This window comes from Elgaria multicarinata, chromosome 6 (genome assembly GCF_023053635.1).
Source record: "Elgaria multicarinata webbii isolate HBS135686 ecotype San Diego chromosome 6, rElgMul1.1.pri, whole genome shotgun sequence".
In the NCBI taxonomy this organism is placed as follows: Eukaryota; Metazoa; Chordata; class Lepidosauria; order Squamata; family Anguidae; genus Elgaria; species Elgaria multicarinata.
The window spans coordinates 98,373,357-98,387,624 of NC_086176.1; the positions used below are offsets into that span (position 1 = coordinate 98,373,357).

General features: G+C 43.9%; 1 protein-coding gene across 4 annotated transcripts in view; it reads left to right on the forward strand.

Annotated features, from left to right (window-relative positions):
* Nucleotides 1-754: 754 nt before the first annotated feature.
* Nucleotides 755-14,268, forward strand: part of DAB2 (DAB adaptor protein 2) — a 53,721-nt gene continuing 40,207 nt past the window's right edge. For all 4 annotated transcript variants that reach the window (XR_010025559.1, XM_063128127.1, XM_063128128.1 and 1 more), the window contains exon 1: nucleotides 755-908. The gene's annotated coding sequence lies outside the window, so the exon portion shown is untranslated. The remainder of the gene's footprint in view (nucleotides 909-14,268) is intronic.

Sequence of the window (14,268 nt, forward strand, 5' to 3'; positions counted from 1 at the left end):
TTTATTTAATATTACATTTATATCTCACCTTTTCCCCTCTTGCATGGAAGCCAAGACAGCTTACTTAGTCCTGGTCCTCTCCATTTTATCCTCATAACAACCCTGTGAGGTAGGTTAGGCTGAGAATCAGTGATGGGCCTAAAGTCACCCAGTGAGCTTCATAGCCAAGTGTGGACTATTTATTTATTATTTATTTACCCTATTTCTTCGATTCTAAGATGCACTTTTTCCCATATAAACATCTCTAAAAATGGGGTGCTTCTTAGAATCACGGGTGTGTCTTAAGGTGTTTTTTTTTTCTTTTGGTGGTACTAAAATTAGTGTGCGTCTTACAATCGAAGAAATACGGTATTGCATTTTTATACTGCCTAATAGCCGGAGTTCCCTGGGCTGTTCACAGCTCCCTGGGGCAAAGGAGAACCCGGGTCCCCTGAGTCCAAAACTCTAACCACTACACTGCCCTGGCTCGCAGCCTCCCCAGTTCCTATAAATGTCTAGGGACGTTAAAGGCTTGCCGAATTCGTGCTATACAGAACTTCAAACATTCCTCTTTCTTCCTAGATTTTAGTGGCGAAATCCAACCGGGTGTGTGGTTACAGCCACCATCTCCCCCTCCTCCCCCTCCTCCTCTTCTTCTTCTTCCTCCTCCCTGGCGCGGAAGGAGTTAAGTTTGGGAGCACAAGACACGTTAAGGGGGAGTAGCCAAAGCCGAGGCAGCAAAAACATCACAGCGCATTCCTGGGCAGTCCTCAGCTGCCAGCATCTGATTAAAACCATATCTCTCGCTGTGAGTGGCTAACTAAACAGAAGGCTCGAGTACGGCTGGATATTTAAGCGCGCTGAGAGTGTCAGTTGCTTTGCCGGCTACAGTGGTAGGATCATGCACGAAGGGGCTCAGATCTAGTCTTGTAAGTACTGTCTTTGGGGGAGGAGGAGGGGGGGGGGTGTTCGGCGTTTGGGGCTGTTTCCCGGCGGGCAGCTCCGGTTTCTGAAGCCTAAACGGGTCCTAGGGGCGGTGTTAGTTACCAAGCTGTTATGCGTATGCGTTCAAGTGACGTGGTCCCCTCTTTACAATGTGAAGTCTCCCTAGGAAGGACATTGACTAGGCTCTAGAATGAAACCGACTAGCTGCTAGGTAAGGCTGACTTACGCTATTAATCGCTTAAAACCCAGCTGTGCCTTGGAGTGAAAGAGTTTGAGATGATCTGTTTTTGAGCTCCTTTAACGCTCCGGTTTCAACCAAACCACCATCCCTTATAACTTGCCTTCTGTTCGCTTCAGCAGGGTTTCAACGCTAGTTTCCCAGCCTGAGGGAAATGACTATGGCTGAGTTCGGAGGACACGCTAATCAACGGTTGTTTCCCATTCTGTTCCTATTAACCACCACTCCACCCCACCCGCAGTTGGTTAGCGGGTCGTCCGAACTCAGCCTATGTATATACATCTATTCTCTCTCCCCGTGCGCCCCCACCCCCACCCCACTAATGTCTGCCTTGGACCAAAAAGAAGTATTGGTTTTCACCCTCTAATGCCGAGTAACCCTCTTGAAGGGATTATGTGGGCTATAAAATGTCTATGCAGCCCCTTTCTTTCTTTTTAAGATTTTTTTTAATTGCCCCTCAAAGCCAAAAGAGTGCTGAGAGAGAGCTTTTAAAAGAATTCAGCAGTCTTGCCAACCTTGGGTAGTGGGGGAGGAGTAACAGAATGAATGGGGCAAAAGGGGGGAAAACGTGGGGGGGGGAGAGGTAAAGCCAGCTGTAAATATGGTGTTTGTGTAATGTAAATGTAGGAAACTTGGCTGGAGGAGACTGTCCTAGCAAACGCTAGATGGAAAGTAGTACCACCCTAGGAGACGTTGGCTGTTTTGGGAAGCCGGGTGGGTGGGGGAGGCGGCTTGAAAAGTCAAAGGAAAATAAACAAGCATTGGAAGGCTCTGGGTTAATGCAGGCAAATGTATACAAGTGATAAGACAATTTGGGCTGAGTTTATTAAATAAAATACAGTAGTGAATAAGTTAAAGGAAGTCCTATCAAGAATACCCTAATACTAGTTGCAGACTTGCTACAGTACTGTAAGTTAGCATCTACCATAATACTAGTTGTAGACTTTCTACAGTACTATAAGGTAGCATGTACAATGCGTGCTGTGGAAGTGGGCTCTAATAACTGTCATGTCTGTGGCCTCGTAGTCTCTGGTTAGTGTCCTCAACGTAATCGCTTTGCCTGGAGCAGAGCTTCCTCCCAGGAGTAAAATAATTTCTGTAACCTCATCTTTGCTCAAGTGAAAACAAACAGTACCACACTCAAGCGAGCAAGGAGGCGACAGTAAATTGTTCGTTCAACAACACTGGCTGAATGGGGTTTAGTGTGTGACTGACTGGCTAGCCAAGATGACTGGGATCGTCTTAGGAGTGGGTTGCTCACAGGATGGTTTGGAAGGAGTATGTAACTTCTAAAAAGCCACTGAAGCACTCCTGGGATGGTGTTCCCTTTCTTCTCTTCCTCCATCCACCCTTGCCGATGCTAACTGAGAGAGGAAAAGTATTTCCTATGGGATAAAATGTCCAATTTCATCCTCGTACATCTTGAAGTGTATGCCTGTAAAGGAATATGCACAGCACTATGGCGAATTACACAAAATAAGGGCCAAAGCAGGCATTATTTTAAATGTGTATCTAGCAGCAATTTTTACTCTAGTGTAGGATCTTAAAAACTGCTAGTCTCCCAATCTGGATTGGGGCCCTGTGCGTACTCAAGGCTATGAACAAACAACTGATATAGCTGCTAGACTCACATTTAAAGTAATGTCTGTTTGAGCCTTAATAATTGCAGTCATGTTGGCTTTGGGGGAGAGTATTTAATTATTGTCAATTAAGGCTGGGGAAATGGGGTCTTTAAGCTCTCTGGGGAATGAAGGATTATTGTAGTCAGCAAGCAATTGTCTCGCTTATGAGGAATGTAGATGTGCAGGAGGAAAACCAACCAAGAAATTGCAATCTTTTGAGCCACTGGGTACATGAAATGTTTGACCCATACCAGGAAATTTTTTACCTGCTAACAGGCAGGATTTGTTAGGTTCCTGTTAAGAGGTACAAGGCACGTAAACTGTAACAACCCTAAAAGCCTGCATCTCTGTTATTGGTGGCCACAGGGGTAGCCACCAACATGTGTTAGAACATAGTTTAATGGGTGGGTAGACATCTTGGAATTCATCTTGGGGCCAAAGCAGACATTATTTTAAATTGGTGTCTAGCAACATTGTCTTTTAACTCTAGAGTAGATGGAGGGGCCCCAATCCAGATCTTGACACACATACCCTTAATCCTCTTCTAAAGTTACAATCTGGACTGGGAGGGGCTATGTCTAATCTAGGTTAAAAATGGAGGGGGGAGACATGGCTGCAAGACACACACTTAAAGTAGTATATGTTTTGGCCCTCAATGGCTTGGTTGAAGCTGGGAAGGGGGAAGTCAAGCCAAGTAATTATTGCCTTAAAATAGAAAGAAATGTTTCTGCAGCAGTGTGAAAAGGAACACATGGAAAATGAGGAGCAGGTGACCTCTCCCTCACAGGTGTAATGAGAAGAGTGAAGGGTGTGGGAAGCGAATCACCAAGTAACCAAGCCATAATTTCTGCTAGTGAAATAAAATGGGATCTAAAAGGAAATGGGTTTCATGTTGTACTTCTACTGTACCCTTAACTGGCTAAACGTGCCTTGCTATACTATTGTCAGGTTGAATGGATGGTAAACTTGATGCAATAGAATTGGTTCTGCAGCAGTGGGAGGAATGTTTGGGGCAAAGCTTTTTTGCTTTCTAGTACAGCGAGTGGGACTCTGGCCTGAGACCCACATACAAGGAGACCTACACATTGTCTGGCAAGCAGAGAAGTGGGGAATGCTGGCCATTTTCTTTAAGTAGATGTAGTGCTTATTTATTAATAGGGCCATGGAGTTTGGCAGCAAGCCTATGATCTAGGAATCCACCTCAACTAAAACACGTATATGGATTTGGCGGTACAGCTTTATTGCAGTTCTTTGAAGTGACACTGCTATTGCAGTCATCTTAATCAACTGGCCCTTTTCAGAAGACCTTCAGGCTGTTGCAACATGCTTTCAGTCATGTAAATGCAAAGTCATCTCTCTGGTCACAGCAAGAGGCTGTAACAGCACATAGGTACACTAAAATAATGAGATTATCCTGTTCTTTGCAGCTGCCATGCCCCCAGCAGGTGACTTCATCAGGAGTTCTGTCTCAGTAAGGTTACTTTAACTCAGTGGTGGGCATAAGGTAGATCTCCAGATGTTTGGGGTGTCTGCTCCCAGGAAACCTCTGCCAACGTGGCCAATGGTCAGAATCCTGCAAGCTGACATCCAAAGCATTTGGAGATCTATTTCCTACCCACCTCTGCTCTAACTCAGCCTTTTCCAACCCGGTGCCTTCCAGATGTGTTGGACTTAAACTTGCAGCCAATAGTCCAACAGAGCTGGAAGGCTGTTTTAACTCCTAGATGTGTGTATGGTTGGGAGGAGGCATTTATTAACAGGTGCCTCTTAAAGAAGGGGGACTTGGGCCTAGTAGTGTATATATCCCACTTAATTGTTATTAATTAACAATAGCCTTTATTTATTTATTTGTAACATTTCCATACTGCTGATTATTATAGAATCTCTCAGTGGATGTATAGAACTAGTGGGCTGGCAAGGAAAGTGCTCCTGAGTGGGGGAAAATAGGTCCTTCTTTAATTATGCTCATCCATGGCCCTTAGTTAGGGTTGTTCATCCTTAGAGGGGCATGTTGCTCTAGCAGTAATGGTGATAGACTTATTTCAAAGGGTTGAGGAGAAAGTCATCTAGCAAAAACCTCCTTTGTCAAAGTACAGTAAGTGCAACTTCCTTTCTGAAAAGTTGCCTCAACTGGAAAAGGTTTTGATTGGGTGGCAGCTGGGATGAAGGCTGAAGATGAGAGTGCAGGACCTGTACTGGGCAAATTACTTCCAAGAGTAATGAACAGTGCTGGCAAAGATTACTTCCCAGCATAATGAACAGTCCCAAACTCAGTTCCACACACTCCCAAAAGGGGATCCAACTTTTTTCCTGTTGATTCCCATCCATCTTTGGGGGCAGATGCAGGTCCAACCATCACATGGCCTGCACACAGCCTAATCTGAATGTCTTCAGGGACTTCTGCCTCCCCATCCCTGCCCCACACACTTCATCTTGGAACTCTGAACATGTGGACACTGTGACTTCATGAAGTCAAGGTTTTTTTCACCCTACCTTTCCTTTGCAAAAGCTGCAACACCTTGTCTGATGGAGATCTCAAAAGCTCGCACATGGTGGAGATCTCAAAAGCTTGCACTATCTTTGCCATCTATTGGTTGTCCTAATAAAAGTATTATGATAACATAAATTTTGGAATGTTTCCTATGTCAACGCAGCTACCTTTCTGGTGGGTTTCCGGGTTGTTGTTGTTTTACTAGTGATGTATTAACTGTAAGATATAAGGTGTGGACATAAGTAGCTTTCCTGAAATAGTGATATTTGATGGGAGAGGATGATGGATGGCTTACAGTCTGTCTCTTGCATGTAAGCGTTAAGAGAAATTTCCAGGAATTGACCTACTTCTAAACACAGCACACAGCTAAAGACAATGTATTGGCACTGAACATTATTTTTTTTCTGTTGGCTCAGCAGTTCAGGTTGTAAATGAGTAATAAGGTAGGAGAGGCTAGCGATATATGTAGGCCTTCTCCAAGAAGGGTGATGAGTATCCTGCCAATTGGGATGTAGATGCATGTTTAGCTGCATGCTCCAGGATATGCTGGCTGATAACCTTGGATGTTCTGAGTTCACAGAGGAGGCAGTAGTCATGGAAGGAAGATTGTGTTGGTGCCAAGTAGATCTGCTTTCTTGTAATTTGCCTCTCTACGTCCAGCCAGTTCCTCTTGCTAGGCTGGAAAGCATGACAAGCCCCATTACATACAAATGCTATTTGCAGTTGTTGTTGTTTTATTTGTGCAGTGATTCTTATCCAGACTGCTGGTGTCTATGCACTACTTAAGCGGTTTGTATCAACTTAACATCACAGTGCCATAAAATAAAACAGACAGGCCACAGATAAAAATGCAACCTTCAATAAAATGGCAGGTGCTTAACAGGCAAAATCTTGCTGGAATAAAATAAGTCATAGTATAGTTACAACACGAGTGTTGCTGATACTATCGCTTGGTTACAATCGACACAAGGTCACAAATTCTTTATAGTGAATATAGTTTATGGCACAGCAAGATACCTTAAATCTGGGCTGCCCACATTGGCACTGAAGAGGCTGTGTGTTATTTGACTTACTCAAGGCCAAAGCCAAGAACTTTCTGGCATCAGTGCGGTGGGCCTTGTGATGAATGCACAGTCACATTCTAGTTCTGCATTCCTTTTGGAATGGCAACGGTTGCTGCTGTTAAATGTCGTATGATAACTTTTTAAATTTCACTTCCCACCCCACTCCAGCTTAGAAACGTCAAGGGTATATTCTCTGGGCCTTGCTGCATAATCCTTTTCCATTAGTTTGGCATAACTGAACTTTCAAAACAACTGGGAACTTGCACCCTGCACTGGAATCGCTGGAGTGAATAGCCCTGATTCACAGTCTGGGATGGCATCATAAGCCTTGACCGTGGTGGCCATGTGTCCCATTTAATAGAGGGCAGCTCTCTATTTAAATGTGTCATCTGTTTTGGAGGACTGTCTTAATTTTAAAGGTAAAGTAACCTAAAAGGGGAGAGCAGGGGCCTTGAAGTTGTCCAGCAATAGTTAGCACCTGGACTGCAAACTTCCCAGCTTGGCTTCAGCTGGGCGGGATGCTGCGGTGGGGCGGGCGGGTGGCTCCACGTTCTGACGTCTGGCATGCCCAGATGCCAGAATGTGGAGCCGTATGTTCAGCCCACCCCCACCCCCCAGCGTCCCGGCTTGGCTTCGGCTGGGCGGGCCCAGCCGAAGCCAAGCCAGGGATGCTGGGGGGGGGGGGGAAGGGCGGCTTTGGAACGGCACACCCGGAAACTGCTCTCGCTTGGCCAGAGCAGCTCTGGGAGTGGGAGGGTGACTTCTGGGTGCAGCGTTTGGCACCCCCTTACCTTGGCGCGCTAGGTGACCGCCTGACTGGCCTCTATGGCAGCGCCGGCCCCGACTAGGAATGCAATAGAAATATGGCATAATTCTCCATCTGGAATATGGCAGAATTCTCTATATAGACAAACATCTAGTGAAACACGGGTGCTAACATGGGAATTGCCAGCCTATTAAATTTTATATTTGAACCATGAAAACTGAATATGTGTTTGGACACTTCATTCATGATTACAAGCCTGTTGCTCTGCCCCCTCCCTCATGTTCACATCACCAGTTCCTTTCTCTTTCCATGTTCCAGGAGGCTTCTCTACTCATGGGGCCTCCCCAAGTGATTTTGAACCATAGGGTATTGGATCTAGATCACACGGACAGCTTCCATGAGTAGAGCAAGGTCCCTGCTGCAGTAGTCAGTCTTCCACATGTTGGGAAGGTGATAAGGGACCCAATGGTTGGGGCAGGGCCAATAGGTTCCTCCTCCCCTCAGCATGGTGGAAATGGGTGGCGAGGAGAGACTGCCTGAATAGCACTTAAATCAAATTGTGTCCATAATCGGTAATACTGAATCAGCCGAAGAACTTGAATTTAAGCTAGAATTCTTGTTGCTTGAATTCTTTTGCTCTGTATGTGTTCCACCTTTACGATGACACTCTACTCACTGCATTGTCCTGTGGTAAAACCAGTTGTGATTGAAAGCCTACTTAGGGTTATATAATGACAGTTACTACATTGTTTTTGCCTTCCTTCTGCTCTTAACATGTTTTGGTGGGAAATAACAAGCTAGGGTTTGCTTACGTTGGGGTGGGGTGTGAAAACAGAGATGTGGCTGTAAATTTGGGTTCAACTTGATAGGCTGTTCAACTTGGTAGACAGTTGGATTGATTCAATACAGTGGTGGTGCTGGCTAGTACAGCTTAAAACTGAAATGTTTGATAGGAACTTGGGCCTCGTAACAATCCTTAGGGCAGCCTTCCCAACCTGGTATCTTCTAAATGGGTTGGACTGCAACTCCCATAGTTCCCAGACAGAATGGCCAAGTAGGAAAGCAAGGAAGCAGGAAATGGGTGATGACATGAATACAGTATGGTTGGCCAGGCTTTATTGCTTTTGTAGTACATGCGGTTCCCTTCAGTCAGGGTGGCTCTAGAACAACAATTCAACCTACAGCCAAAACTGCCACAAAGGTTTAGTGTTTTCTTGTGAAACAAAATTCCTCTAAAACAAATTGACTCTCTTCCAGTGGAGTTCATTATAGGTAAAGACATTTTAGGCAGCTCTGCTTCCTGGCATGACTCTCCCTCAATTTTCTTGTCTATAAAAGTCCAGCATGGTGTCCAGCAAGGTTATTAGCAGCCACAGCTTTCAATTGGCCAGGGTGATCTTCTAATCACTCTGCTAGGAGCTGGAGGTACTCAGTTGACTGGAATTCTACTGGCTTTGGACCCTTTGGGCATCAAACAGCCAGCTTCCTAAAAGAAGACGGTTGCAATTGAGTGTAAAATCCAATTAGTAGAGCGGCTTAATGACAATTTCTGGCCAAATTGTGCACATTGTGATACAAGTGTGAAATTTGACATGGTGGTATTTATTACCAACTAGATTAAAATTAGATATAGGGGTATCTCAGGAAATCATAGCAGCTGCCATCTTGGAAAATGGCACCTAAAACTCAGTTTTCACCCAATAACTCTGTTATGTAATATCACAGAAAAGATGTCTCAGAACAAAATTAAAGAACATAAAATTTGCTACCAAAAATCCAATCTTTTCATAAGAGCAACCCTTGTTGAGATATTAAGGTTTTATTCATACCCATTTGTCTGAGAAGTCAACAAGATGCACTATCTCATCCTCATTTCAATTATGCATTTTGTGTTGCAAGCCTGAAATTTTCAGAGGTCATATTTTACATGTTTTTTCAACAAGAATATGTATTGAGGCATCAATTGAGTGGAGGGGAGTTGGTGAAAATAATGCAAAATTTCCATAAGAGGCTGATTTATTCTTTCTGGATCAAGGTTTCAGATCATTATAAAAATCTGTTTACTGCAAAGCAAATGTATTAAATTATCTTGTAACACACACAAAATACATTTAACCTTTTTATTTTAAATCAGAGCTTAAAAACTTTTGTGTTTAGTGAATTTAACTTTGATCATTTAGTCTTGACTACATTCTCCATCACACTGGCCCTGTTCAGATGACACTTCTATATTGGATGTCAGGTGAGGGGAGGTGACTTAGTTACCTTCTTCCAACATGAAAATCAAATATTCCCTCCTTCTATTTCTGACATGGGAAATCTGAGAGCTGGCAAAAAATCTGCTCACATTTTTAGAAGAAAATAGTCCAGCCAAAAATTCCCAGAAACTTCAGCAGTTATACTTGATGCTGCTGCAGTTGTTCATATAGTTCCTCCAAAGGCACCATCAACGTTTGAAGAGTACTGTGATAATGAATTTGCAGGTCATCTTAAACATGTTTATCTAAAACATACTCAATGACTTGATTTAGTATTTGACACATATGTACCTAATACTTTGAAATGTTATGATTACACAGAGTTTCATCAAGTTCTTCCTTCAACCCTAATTCCCAAAGAGTGGACCTCTTTTCTGAAAAATGATAACAACAAGCAGCAGCTATTCAGTACACAATGTGCTAGCCAGGAAAAGAAGTTATCACAACCAATAGTTCCCATATTGTCACAGACAGCAAAAGCAATCATTCGCTGCTAATTCAGTGTTCCCATGAGGAGGCTGATACAAGGTTTATTCTCCATGCTGCTGAAGCTGTTCAGAAAGGACATTTAAAAATACTCATACGCACAGTTGATATTGGCGTAGTTGTATTTGCAATTACTTTTTTCAAGAAAATGAAAGAAGAACTATGGGTAGGTTTTGGCACAGGAACAAAGTTCATCTACATCCCAATACATGGGATACCAACATCGCTATGTAGTAAGACTTGAGCTCTGCCATTCTTCCACAGCTTCACAGGTTGTGTGACAATGAGTTTTCATCTGGTATGGTAAAGCTGAAGCTTGGAAGACATGGTCTTTTCCTAAAGCAACTGCCATATGTGCTGAGTGATCCCAACCAGTCTCTGATGTGACACAGCAGCAATTGAAAGCAACAGAAAAGTGTGTTATAGTCATGTATGATCATACTAGAAGTGAAGAAGATGTAAATAGTGCCAGGAAAGAACTACTTGCACATGGAACAGGTTCCACCAACTTCAAGTGCTCCATTACAGCATGTAAAATGTGCCATCTTTCAAGCAGGTCATGTGTGGGGAACTTCTTTACAGCTAATGCCATCATATCCTGATCCCAGCAACTAGGGATGGGGAAAAGATGCTGGTTGGGTACCTATGTGGACTGCACTTCCTCCTGCTTCAAAAGCCTGCCTTGAGTTGGTTTCTTGTGGTTGTAAAACGAAATGTGACACTAATAACATGCAAATGCAGTAGTGCTGGACTACCATGCACTGTGATGTGTCAGTGTGATGGAGAATGTGGTGAAGACTAAATGATAAAAATTAAATTGACTAAAAAAAGTTTTTACGTTCTTTTTTAAAAAAATGGTTAAATGTATTTTTGTGTGTTACAAGACAATTTGCTATGCAGTAAACAAGTTTCTATAATGATCTGAAACCCTGATCCAGAAAGAATAAATCAGCCTCTTGTGGAGGTTGATTTTAGGTGTCATTTTCCAAGATGACAGCTGTTACAATGATTTCCTGAGATGCCCCTATATCTAATTTTAATCTACATTGTAAGAAATATCACCATACCAGATTTCATACTTATATCACAATGTGCACAATTTTGATGCTAAGCCACTCTACTAAATGCAGGCAGAGTTTACATGTGTCAATTGCAACTACCTCCATCCACGGTAGATCAGCTGAGCTGGTGTTGGCTAACTAAACAGTGGGCTGAATCTAGGTATAAGCGAGATCAAATGTGCTGGCAGAAGTGGATTTCCCTGACCCCTCCTTCCCACAGCAGGCCCTCCAGCCCCTTGTAAAAGCTACACAGAGAATCAGAAGAACCTGCTGAATGGGGGTGAGCTGTAGTGGGGAAAGGGAAAGGGGGTTGGCAAAAGTTGGGACCTTCCATGAACAGAGCCCTTTCTCTTGCGGAAGGTTCCTTCTTGTGGCGGGCAGATTGCAGCTCCGACCTGGTGTCTGCTGTAATATGAAGCAACCTAGAACAAGTGGCTTCCACGCTTCTGGTTTACTTGTAATGCACAGTTAAACATTTAGTTGAGATTCTTCCAGTTCACAAGAAGTAGATTGTTTCCTGCTTCTACCATTGTTGATTGTGCATGTCAACCGTGTTTTCCCTGCCAACATTTCAGGTGAAAATATGGGCAATATAGAGCTGAAAGGGACTTAGAAACATTATAATGAAGCTCAAAGTGATCTGGGGGGTCATCTAGTCAGGAATGCAACTAGGGATCCTGGGCTGACCAGCCTTTGCATAAATACCTCCAGTCATGATGCTTCATTAGTTACCTGCGTAAATACCTCCAGTTATGATGCTTCATTAGTTACCGAGTAAAGAATATATTATTTTTAAAGGTAGCAATGGTACCTTATAGTGAGTGTATTGGTATATTCCCATGTAACAAGCCTCTCAAAGTCCATCAAAATGCACTTCATGCTAAGCTTGATTCATCTGTTATAGCTCAATTATGTTATTATTATTATTTATTTATATTAGGGGTGTGCACGGACCCCCCGCTCCGCTTCACTTGCAGATCCGCCATTTTCCGGATCGGGCTGCTCCGCCCCACCCCCGCTCCGCCCACTTCCGCTCCGCTCTGCCCGGAGCTCCGGATCCGGATCTGGAGCTCCGTTTCCCCCCCCCCCATAGGCTTGCATTGAAAGCTAAAAAATTATACAACTTTTTTTCTGTTCAAGTTAGAAACCTCATGTTTGGCACCATGACACCTCATGGGGATATGCACACGCACGCCAAGTTTTAAAGCAATCCCATCATCCCCTGATTTTTGGTGAATTTTTGAAAATCGGGCACCCCACACACAACATCCCTGCGAGGTGGGCAGGGGAGGAGGGAGGGAAGGCAGGCAGGCAGGCAGGTATGCAGCTGGCATTTCTGGGGGCATAAGGAAGTGAGCCAAGGATAAGCCAGTAATGCATATAAAATGGAATAAATCAATAAATAAACAAAGGAGGGGTGGAATTAAAAGCAGCAGTGTTGCTGAATAAACAGCAAGAAGATTTTTTAAAAAAAGGCTATATCTGTCTTTTACCAGCAATAGGGGGATGTGCCCGGGGGAGGGGGAAGCAGCTGCCAGTTCAACTCAAGACAGCCACCAACAGCTCTGAGATTAAGAAGTAAACGCTCACTTCAACTCATAACAGGCATCGCTCCACCACTAAAAAGTGAACATTCACTTCAACTCATGATAGGCATTGCTCCACCGTTTTACTCTCTTTGGAAGGCTCTAATGGCCTTCCAGTGCAGGAGAGAGTGGGGGCACGTCCACAATGAGATGCCCTAGGGGAGCTCATCCCCTTGCACCACATCTTTTCAGTTGTTCCCCAAAGTTAGGGTGGGGAGCAGTGCTGTGTTTCTATCTCTTATTCTTGGCTTAGTATATGATTTCAGGTTGTGTTTGTGCATTTGGTGGGGCTACTGTGTTAAAAAACACGGGGAAAAGCCCGTTCAGATGAAGAAAGAGAAGTTTCCCAGAATCCCAAGTTACCTGTTTTGCCTATGCCCTCCTCTAACTTTGGGATCATCATGACCGGGAGCTGACTCTGCCCCTCAGCCCTTTGAAAAAGGTATTTTTCCCGCCGATTTTTAAAAAACTTCTAGCCCGCGACCCGGACAACGCAGAAAGTTGAGAGTAGTCTCAAAATGACCCGCATCCACGACTCTCTGTGCACAAGAATTTTCAGAACGATAGCTTAAAAACCAACCCAGTTATGCCCGAGTCTTTCCCTCAATGCAATCCTATGGGCCAAAAGCCGAAAACGCCGTTTGAGCCGCGCGGTTGACCCGATTTTCACAAAAATATAGCACGCGACCCAGACAACGCAGAGAGGTGAGAGTGGTCTCAAAATGACCCCCATCCACGACTCTCTGTGCACAAAAATTTTCAGAACGATAGCTTAAAAACCAACCCAGTTATGCCCGAGTCTTTCCCTCAATGCAATCCTATGGGCGAAAAGCCGAAAACGCCGTTTGAGCCGCGCGGTTGACCCGATTTTCACAAAAATATAGCACGCGACCCAGACAACGCAGAGAGGTGAGAGTGGTCTCAAAATGACCCCCATCCACGACTCTCTGAGCACAAGAATTTCTGGAACAATAGCTTCAAAAAGAACGTAGTTATGCGCGATTATTTGCCGCAATGCAATCCTATGGTGAAATGTTTTCAAGATGGCGACCGGAGCGCTCCGCCTGAACTAGGAGCTCCGAAAAATGGCCGCTTCTCTTCGCCTTGCTTCTAGGGGGTCCGCGGTCCGCTCCTACTCCGCCTCTGGGTAAGGCGGAGCAGGCCAATCCGCTACTGCTTCTACGCTCCTAATCGGAGCGGATCACACCCCTAATTTATATAGCACCATCAATGTACATGGTGCTGTACAGAGTAAAACAGTAAATAGCAAGACCCTGCCGCATATTTAAATTTATATCCTGCCTATCTACAAAATACCCTAGGTGGCACCAAGGAATACTACCTTATAGTACTCTACTAGTAGTGTTTCTTTGCAAACTTCTCAGCAATACAATGTTCTGCTTCAAAAATCTGTGCTGAACATACTAAAACGAACCTAATTTCACCATGAATCTGGTTGCAATTAGTAGGATAGTTATACCTTGGGCAATGCTGCTGAATTTGGTTTGGAAGGGTTTGAGGGAATGAATGGATAGGAAACAGCACACTGAGTTGTGTCTGTAAATGTACATACACATATGTGTACTAAAAATGTTTCTGCACTACAGAACAATATTTTAACTATCTCCAATGCTTCATTAAATGGCAAAAAAGGAAAAGAATGCTTTTTTAATGGCCCAAAAATAGACATCTGGAGTATATATATAATTAACTTCAATAGAACTTTCCTCTGCTCAGGTGAGCTCCATGAACTGCAGTTCATGATAATGGTG